Here is a 9,907-nt window from a genome sequence, read left to right on the forward strand (position 1 = left end):
AAGTTGCATGAAACTGTTTGTCCAGACTATGGTGTGAACCGAGCCGTGACTTTTAAGTACTATTATGCCACTTGTGAATTTTGACACCATACTTATTACATAAGCCACAGGGATCTAAGTAAATTTTCTCATGTTTACAAATGTTCCTCTAAACAACTAAATCTCTCAAATTTTGTTGATCGTTATTCAGACTGGTTATTTGGTAGGGGGGCTCTTTTTTTCTTTTTTTTTTTTTTTTTTTTTTTTTTTTTTTTTTTACCATTTTCCCTCAGGTCCAAATGTGTCCATGAGACTCTCTCATCGCTTCTATCAGTGGGACTAATGTTGACCCTAATCTAAAAGCATCAGCACCCCATCCCTACCTTTCCCTCCCTTCTCCCTCCCTGCACCCTTTCCCTGTACCACTATGACCAGTCTGAAGCGGTCTCAGACAGAACGCTCAGTCGGGGGCTCAGTGCCCGCCACTGATGAGTTTTATACCCGCCGCCTGCGACTGCCCAATGGAGGGGCACCGCCACCCCGGAGTGAAAGTGCCCACATCTCCTCTTCCTCCACTACTGGCACAAACCCCGGTGTCCCCAAATGGGGGTTCGAGCTCGTGTGGCTGACTGGCCTCCGAGAAGGATGGTGGAGGAGGAGGTGTTTGGCATATCACAGTGGAAACAGACTCACCGAGCTCTACCACCACCACAAGTTCCTCTGGGTCTGGAAGTGGGGATAGAGAAAGAATTGTAGGAGGGGGGAGGTGGTGGTGTGGTGGCGGCGGCGGCGGCGGCGGCGGTGGTGGTAGTGGAGGAGGAGGTGTATCAGCCGTCACAGCCCACAGTAACCTGTCGGCGAAGCTGGGCCACCTGATAAGCCCTCAAGACTCCTCGATGCTGCGTAACATCCATAATACCCTGAAGAGTAAGATGCAAAGCAAGGGAAAAGACAATCGCTTCCTGTCACCAGATGGCTATCTAGGGTCACCTCGCAAGGTATGAGACGTATCCGCCAGCGCAGTAACAGTGACATAACTATCAGTGAGTTGGACGGGGACAGTAATGAGGGCTGGTCCTTCTCCGTTGGACACCCATGCACCGTGAATATGGCAGTACTTCATCCATAGACAAACACGGTGTGTCAGGTGAGAGCTTTTTTGACATGCTTAAGGGATACCAGTCTGCAGAGGCTCCTGATCAGCGAAGCCCAGCTCCAGAGAGGCTCACAGAGCTCCTTACAGTGGCTCCCATAAAACAGGCTGCCCTTGACCTACCTGATGGACCTTTAGGGCCTGCCAGAGGTAGCCCTGCCAGTCGGCTTAAGGAGCGAGAGAAGCACTTGAAGAGGAGATCAAAGTCAGAGACAGGTGGAGAGTCAATATTTCGCAAGTTGCGCAGCGTGAAGGTGGAAGGTGACACATCCAGGGCTGGCTCAGATGTTGAGGATGGGGGAAGGGGTGAGAGCGGGCCCCCTCCCAAACCTTGGATGTGCCAAAAAGGATTTGCTCATTTTGATGTCCATCTCTAATGTTTGACCTCAATGAGGCCATCCACAGCCGACAGACCGGGGCAAACGCAAGAACACTACGACTGGTGCTTCTGCAGCGGCCGCTGCCTCTGCTTCAGCCACATCCTCCCTCTCTTCCATCAGTGGAGTGTCTCCCTGTGGGACACACAGGTCGAACACACCCTGCTTTAGACCCTGTGACGATAAGAGCAATGACCTGTGCTCAGCTGCCCTTGTTTCAGGAATGAGATCGGTGGAGAGGGTGAGAGGAACATCTCCCCAGCTAAACAGGTAGGTCTTGTACAATAAGATGCCATAAAGATTTATCTCTGTGCTACTCTGCAGAAAACTTTTTTACATGTCCAGTGTACAGATGCAATGTAAATATTCACTTTTTTTTATAATTTGAAATATAGGTAGACTTTATTTCGAACGTAAGTGGGCAAAAGAAATTCCAGATTTAAAAGAACACGCCAATACATGGAAATAACTCAACCAGAAAAGAAAACAATATCACACAGATGTATGACTATTTCTTGTGGCTCTTTAACAATACTTTATGTCCAAAAAGGAGTGGGAGGAACCTGAGCTTATGTTGTCCTATCGCAATTTTACATGACATGGCTAATCAGCAGATGTATACAGTCCATAACAAAGAATAGGTCAGTCATTAAGTTTTTTACACAGTTTTTACACATCTTTTTAAATTTTGTGATGTTTTCACACTGTTTGACATTTAGATCCAGTCCATTCCACAAAACCACTCCACAGCATGAAATGCACATCTTTTTAAGCTTTGTTCCAGTGAAATAAGTTAGTTTAGTTTTATTTCAAGCACATAGACCTCAGATAACAAAGAACCATGCAACATGGTTAAACAAAATTTTCAACGCTTGAAAAGGAGTGGGAAGAAGTATAACTAATGGACTCCCACCCTTTTTTACAAACCAATAATTAAATTAATTCCGCTTCCTTTGCTTTAACACGCCTTTTTTCCTGTATAATTTTGCAATAACACAAAGCATCCATGCAAACCATTTACATACACTTTTTAGTCACCTCACACACAATCAGATTTGCATAATCAACTGTTTTTAATTAATAAAACTATAATATTTATATGCACTTTAAATATTTACTACAAATACAATCATTAATAATAAATGTGATAATATCTCCTAGTCATGATAGATTGCTGTATTAGTTAATTAATTAATTACAATACTATCTTATTTTATGTATTCTTCTATATTATAGCTGGATATTCACGTATTCAGATAATGTTCTTATTTTGTTATTATAGTGGATTTATACATCCTTTTAAATGCACAAAATGAAGAAGACATTGTAAAGTTCTGTTCCAGATTATTCCACAGACGTACCCCTCTAACAGAGATACACTGGCTTTTTATGTTTGTACTACACTTCATTTCTTGAAGATTTCATTTCCCCTTAAATTATAGTCACTATGCCTCAAAATATAAACATTAAAAACAAAATAGCCAGCATATTTTAAATGTTTTAAAAAGAGGAAAAATACAACAAAAATAAATATGCACAATGCACAAATTCATGTTCTAGACAGATTTAAGATGTAATATTTATGGAACTTACTTTTCACACTTTGTCGTGTCCCATCCTCCAGCAGGGCAGCATAGGTAGTGGAGGGAGCTCAAGCAGTTCTTCTGGCAGTACAGAGGAAGGACCTTTGGAAGCCACCCTCACTTCTCATTTTACCAACGCTGTGTGGCTGTGTTGGAGGCCCCGAAGGACGACCGCCAACACACCGACCGGTCCAAACGATACATTGTGGAGCATGTTGACCTTGGCGCTTATTACTACCGCAAGTACTTCTACCTCAGAGGTAAGCAATGTGGAGAAGTATGAGCCTTTAGATTAGGTTTAGGTTTTGACCTCAGAGTTTCCCATTAGCTATCAACACTGTGCTGGTCCGCCAAGGTTAATGTGTCTTGCCACAGTCTCACATTGAGCTGGTACAACTACATTTACACTTCTCATAGTAACATAAATGATCTGTAACGTTGGTGTTGTGCTCACCACACCTTGCTGAGTGACTTTACTGCAGCAGCAGCAGCAAAACAACCTGCCCTGCATGTTAAAGCAGACAAACTGAACACTTTTAGACCCAATATAAACAAAATTAAATACACTTACCAGCCGAGGAACATTTATGCAACACACTCTAAACACCATCAAGCACCTGGACTGTTGACTATGTACATTAATATTATTGCAATATGAACATTTGGACATGCTGTTATTTTATGTACCCTACACAAGAGTACAGGTGGATTACTGAATGTCACAACTGTAGGAATGAAATTTCTCTATTCACCGATGCATTGCAAAGCCGGTATTGAATACATTACAGAGGGATTTATTTTTGGGTTTTTTTGTAATGTTTACATACTGAGGTGGCTCACAGATATTGTTTATGCTGCTGAATACTGACATATAAAAGCACTTACTATACAAAAAATTGTTAGTATCAAGCTGGCCACTTGTAATAACTGAAGAATAATAATTGTAATAATTAAATAGTCATGTACAGTAATGAAGAAAATTCCGAATGCAAGACATTGAGATGATCAGGAGTCATTCTGCATTTGACTTGTGATAAATTTGTGAATCCGGAGAATATTCACTTGTATCTCAGTCCTAACACAAAGCTGCATACGCTGTTCAGTTTTTCTTGTTTTTTCATGTATGATTCCTGCCCCACTATAAATAGAATGTAATTCAGTGGTAAATACTAGACCATAAAGAGCTGTCATGCTTTATGTGGTTTTCTTAATTGTGCTATATATTTTCTATGTTCAAATAAATTGTATTGAATAACCCAAAATACAGTTGAACATTTTAATAGTAAAGGTTGGAAAAGTCTAGAAGCATTAGACATGTCGTTTCTTAAACATGACAGATTTTTTTTTTTTATCATGGTTAAGAAAAGACATACAGATATTTTAATGTTGTATGGGTCCTTATCTTTTTTTCATTTCTTACCCCTAGAGCACTGGAACTACCTGGGAGTAGATGAGAACCTGGGACCAGTGGCCGTGAGTCTGAGGAGAGAGAAGCTGGAGGAACATAAGGAGCATGGACAACAGTACAACTACAGGGTCATCTTCAGAACCAGCGAGGTACACTGAAATGAGGTTTTGATTATTATTGTTCGATTATTTTTTTGTCCATTCACCTGCATATAGAGTGATTGTACCTGTTCCCTTAGGGTGGATGAATGTTCTTGTTCAGTGTGTCAATATTCAGTACACTCTGTACTGACTGATGCTACTGTGGAGCTATTAAGAGTTTAAAGTGCGTAGGATGAGCATATACAGTAGGCTCTGTTCCCGCCAGCGAGAGAGACATAATAAAACTGTACCTCAAGGTTGTCAGATAGAGCTTTTCCCAAGACCTCAGATGTCACTGCCTCCAAGTCATAACACATCAAGTTACAGCACGTTTGACTTTAATTTATGTTGTATTCTCCTAATAGTTCCCTCATACTGCTCACTGAGAACAAATCTCGTGAATCCCTTTAGTCGTCGCTGCTATCTCTTCCCGTAAACATGCTGAAGCCAGAGATCCATGTCCTTATTCCCAGAGCTGAACGCCCACCTACCATCTTTGTCAGCCTTCATCTGCGAAGGACTGAGCTGTGCCATTTCACAGCTAAACACGACTAAAATAGCGCCAAAGGTATTTGAGCGGAGAAAGAAACGCACAGCTCTTGTATTAAAGAGCTCCATGAGTAATAGCCATTCCAATCTCTTGGGATGACGCACAACATACTGCTATGTTTCCCTCTATATTCCTCCATGTCTTTTGCCCCCCCCCCCACACCCCCCTTCTTATTTAATTGCTATTTTAAGAGCAGGAAGATTAGGTGGTATAGAATATATGCATGTGTGTCTATGTAGGAGTGAGTGGGCTGCGCTAATGTTGAAGATTGCTGTCCACTGACGATAACTATTGTCCTCTCTTAAATTAGAGGGTTTTTCTCTTTCAGTTTGTTTAATCCAGAGGGTGTTGGCACTAACTCTGGTCCTACTGAACCCTGAGTGCAGGCACACAAGCACAAAACATGAATACCTTTAAGTGAATCTTAAAAGCCCCCAGACTACTACATATATCCAGCTGTGTTATTTGCTCATGGTAGATATTCAGGTCCTGGTCCTTCTGCAGCTGTCCTGATTTATTCATGGAAGCCCTCCCCGAGTTTGTTTTAGCCTAAAGCCTAAGAGTCTTCTTAGTGGAAACTACAGCAGCAAAAACCTTCATGTGATGTTTTTTTTTTTTTTCTTGCTCAGCCAGACCATTCTCCACACGTTTTTGTGCACTAACAGAGAAAAGTGGTTGGGCACGATCCATTTTTAGCCATGGTTTTTGTAGAAAAAAAGAATTGAATAATTCCACGATTGATCCTGATCCCATGATGCACCAACAACCATGAATTTCAGTTGAGAGGAAAACTTTTAGGCTAAAAATTGAATTTAATTGCAAAGGGCTTTTATACCTCATTACAGGCTCCTGTACGTTTTATCCCAACATAGACTCACTAGTGACTGGACAGCTAGTGAAATGTTGAACTGTTTGTCCAAAGGTAGTGCTGCTGACATAGTTACATTCCCACAGAACAGCTTTTTATAGCTGAAGACTTTGTAGAAAGTAATTTTCTACTTTGAAGAACTTTGACTATATAATTTAGACAACAATGAGCCCACGCAGCTGCCGCAGAGAATACAGAGCACTACCAGACAGTGTTGGTGAATAAAAACATATCGCTATTAACGTACCATCATGGGAAGAATAAAGCCAGAAGTAATGCAAGGCTGAAAAATAATGTTTTTATTTATGAAATATCACTCCTAATGTCACAAAGTTTTTCTTGCCGCTGGTTATTGTTTCCATAATCCTTGAATTTCTCTGTGTCGGTGTCTCTGCCCTTTGGTTTCTAGTTGAATACCCTGCGTGGCTCTATTTTGGAAGATGCCGTACCTTCTACATCCAAGCATGGTCTTGCTCGAGGGCTGCCCCTCAAAGAGGTGTTGGAGTACCTGGTGCCTGAGCTCAACGTTCACTGCCTACGCCTGGCACTCAACACACCCAAGGTCACTGAGCAGCTCATGAAGTTAGACGAGCAGGGGTAAGTGCACACAGTTAGCAACATGGAATATGTAAAGCAGTGAGGTGAATGGTTAAAGCCCTGCTTTAAAATATCTAAAGATACGTTTTATTTTTTGATGACGTGTGCATACATTACATAAAATATTTCACCAAGTACCGTGTTCAGAGTAATCTGTTCTTTTATTTAGTGTAGCATCCTCTTACATTTGTTTGTCTGTCAGTGGCTTCATATCTTTACACATAAGAATATCAGTGGACTCCTATTTTGAGGTGCTGAATAAATCCAGAAAAATATGTACATTTTTCTCATTTCTGTATTTTGTACATGCAGATATTCACAGTTAACTATACATTGTCATTCATCTTCAGCCAAATTAAGCTCAGACGCCAGCTTCTGTCGCTAATTTTAGGTTTCTTCATGAAGAAATCACTGAAGAGATGACTTTCAGAGGTTGTAAATAAAAAGTGATTCATAAATTAAATGTATTATTTATAAATCTGTAGTTATGTGCTTTACAAATGTATCAAAATCAAATTCAGTGAACACATTGAACCTGAGAACATTTTGCAGCATTTTATTAGCGGTTCACACACTTTATGATAGTGACAATGATACTAGTCAGCTAGGTTTGAAGCTTCAAGGGTGCTAGCAGTGCGAACTACCTTCGTGCTGAACTTTTATTACATAGCAGCATATACTACCTCCAGCTGATGAAAAGCATCAAAGCAGCATCTTGAGTTAATATTTCAATAAATTTGCATGAACTACCACAACATATAATCTAGACTCAAATTCATTTATTTAGCACATAATATAATCTATGTCTACCTCATCATTATGTTTCATTTGTATTAATTTACATATACTGTGGATTTAATCTTTATCCTTTTGGTTCATTCATTTATTTCCTTACATTCTGTTGTTTCTTAGTGACAGCTAGATTAGTTTTTTTTTTTTGTTCTATCGTGACTTTCATCACTAATTGCTTTATATTGCAATATGCTGAATTGCAACCCCTGTATCATGATCACTGTTGTGCCATCAGACTCTTGCCAGTACAGAACCCTAAATACTCAGTTATTTTTGTTTAGAATATAGTACTCAATATAATGTGACTAAAATATGAATGTCACCTTTTCTGTAAGATTGATTCTGCCTAAGTCACATCCGATAGATGTTCATTACCAGTGGAGATGAAAAAAAGTCCCATGATTCCATGCTTTTTCATACATCTTTCGTTATTACTTTGGTTTTTGAGAGACCCCTAGCATATTGAAAATACATAATTCCTGATTCTTTACTTTAGAGGAGTTCTTTTTTCTGAAGGGGCTTTACATTTCATTCAAAGCTCTTAGTCATGATGTTTGCATCATCTTATCATTTCTCAAAAATATGAAATATTAGGCATACACTCGAACCGTTTTCATATAGAGTGTGCAAGAAATAGTTTTCATTTAATTTTTATGAATCATTTTCTGCGTAGGTGTGGGGTTTTTTTTCTCCCAAAAGAGGGATGTTTCATTGTGAAGCAAAACAATTCATTATTTATTTTTGCTTTATGTTTTATTTATGCATTCATTCACTCACTCCCACAGATTATAGAATTTAAGTGCCTCACATAAAGACAAAATGTGTCATATACACACACACACACACACACCTCAACCTTGAACATAATAAAAACAAGCCCTTTGATGGTTAGTCTCCCTGATGTAATCATCAAAAGCTGAACTCTGAAAATGTCAACACGATTGCTCTGGAAAATGGCACCACGATCACTGCAAAACGACCCAAGGTGGTTATTCTTGAAATGCCAACATGAGTTCTCCCCAAAATGTCAGCATGGTTACTGCGACATGATTTCTGCAGATTAATACAGTTACATCTCCATCTTTCATTGTACCAATATCTGTTTTCCCACAGTTGAGTTTCCAGAGGAAGGTGGGGGTGATGTATTGCATGGCAGGCCAGAGCAGCGAGGAGGAGATGTACAACAACGAATCTGCCGGTCCTGCACTGGAGGAGTTTCTCCATTTACTGGGGGAGGGTTCGACTCAAAGGCTTCACCAAGTACAGGGCCCAGCTGGACACCAAGAGTATGTATATAAACACAAATTACACCTTTACCTGTGCAACTAGATACGTGTGAATGGGCAAACGATGGTGCAATGTTTATTAAAGAAGTATTGAGTTCAGTCACCCTGGATTGTTGTTTTCAGGATGTTTATGTAGGGGCACCATCTAAAAAGTAATTTCATGTTATTTATAGTAAGTTAGAAAACACTGTCATTTCTATATACATACAAATTTACGTTTATGCACCTTATGTATACATGTATCATACTGTTCATCCCTGATAGCCATGCATATTTAACAAAGAAACAAAGAGCTTAACAATAAAAGATCAAACTATTAAAAATGTAATAAAGAAAGTACAGCGCACATACATTTCTAAGGAAGGAAGATAATTGTGAAGTACTATACACTGTATGTTAAACTGATTAATGGTATATAATAGTAGAACAATAAGAATCAACTAAAAAAGACTTATATTGTGCTTTTCAATTTTGCATACTCAAAGCACTTACATTAGGACCAAACATTCATATGCGTTATACACCAGTGTGAGTAGCATTGCAGGCAAGGTGGGTGAAAATGTGTTGCCCAAGGACACAACGACACAAGACTAGGACAGAGTGGGATTTGAACTGAATGACTGAATGAATGAAGACTTATAATGTGAAAGCAATGCAGTGTAAATCTGTAATTCGGATTTAAAGCTATCTTTTTGGGGGGAAAATGCTATCTGTACTACCAGTTTGTTCTAGTTACTTGCAGTATAACAGTTAATGCTCTTTGTCAGTGTTCAGTTTGGACTCTGGGCAGGACTATCTGACGTGAGTCCATGGATCTGAGAGTCCTACTGTGTTTCCAATCCAATCCAACTTTTATTTATAAAGCACGTTAAAAAACATTGGACCAAAGCGCTGTACAGAAGACTAAAAGCACAATACATAGAATTAATAAAACATTAAGAAACAATAAAATCAATAAATAAAACAAGTTAAGGTGTAAAAACAAAAACATTTATACATTCAACGCATCACTAATGTATTCTGGGTCGAAACCATTCAGTGATTTATGGATTAGGAGCAGCACTTTAAAATACATTCTGCAGCTAACTGAAGGCCAGTATAAAGATTGTAGAAGTGGTTTAATGTACTTTGTTCTCTCTGCGTCCTGGTTAAAACTCAGCAGCAGCAAATGAAT

The 9,907-nt window shown here is 39.4% G+C and overlaps 1 pseudogene; it reads left to right on the forward strand.

Annotated features, from left to right (window-relative positions):
* Positions 1–395: 395 nt before the first annotated feature.
* The window catches only part of LOC115414739 (signal-induced proliferation-associated 1-like protein 1), a 55,847-nt pseudogene continuing 46,335 nt past the window's right edge, over positions 396–9,907 (forward strand).

The sequence above is a fragment of the Sphaeramia orbicularis genome, chromosome 24 (genome assembly GCF_902148855.1).
Source record: "Sphaeramia orbicularis chromosome 24, fSphaOr1.1, whole genome shotgun sequence".
NCBI classification, from domain to species: Eukaryota; Metazoa; Chordata; class Actinopteri; order Kurtiformes; family Apogonidae; genus Sphaeramia; species Sphaeramia orbicularis.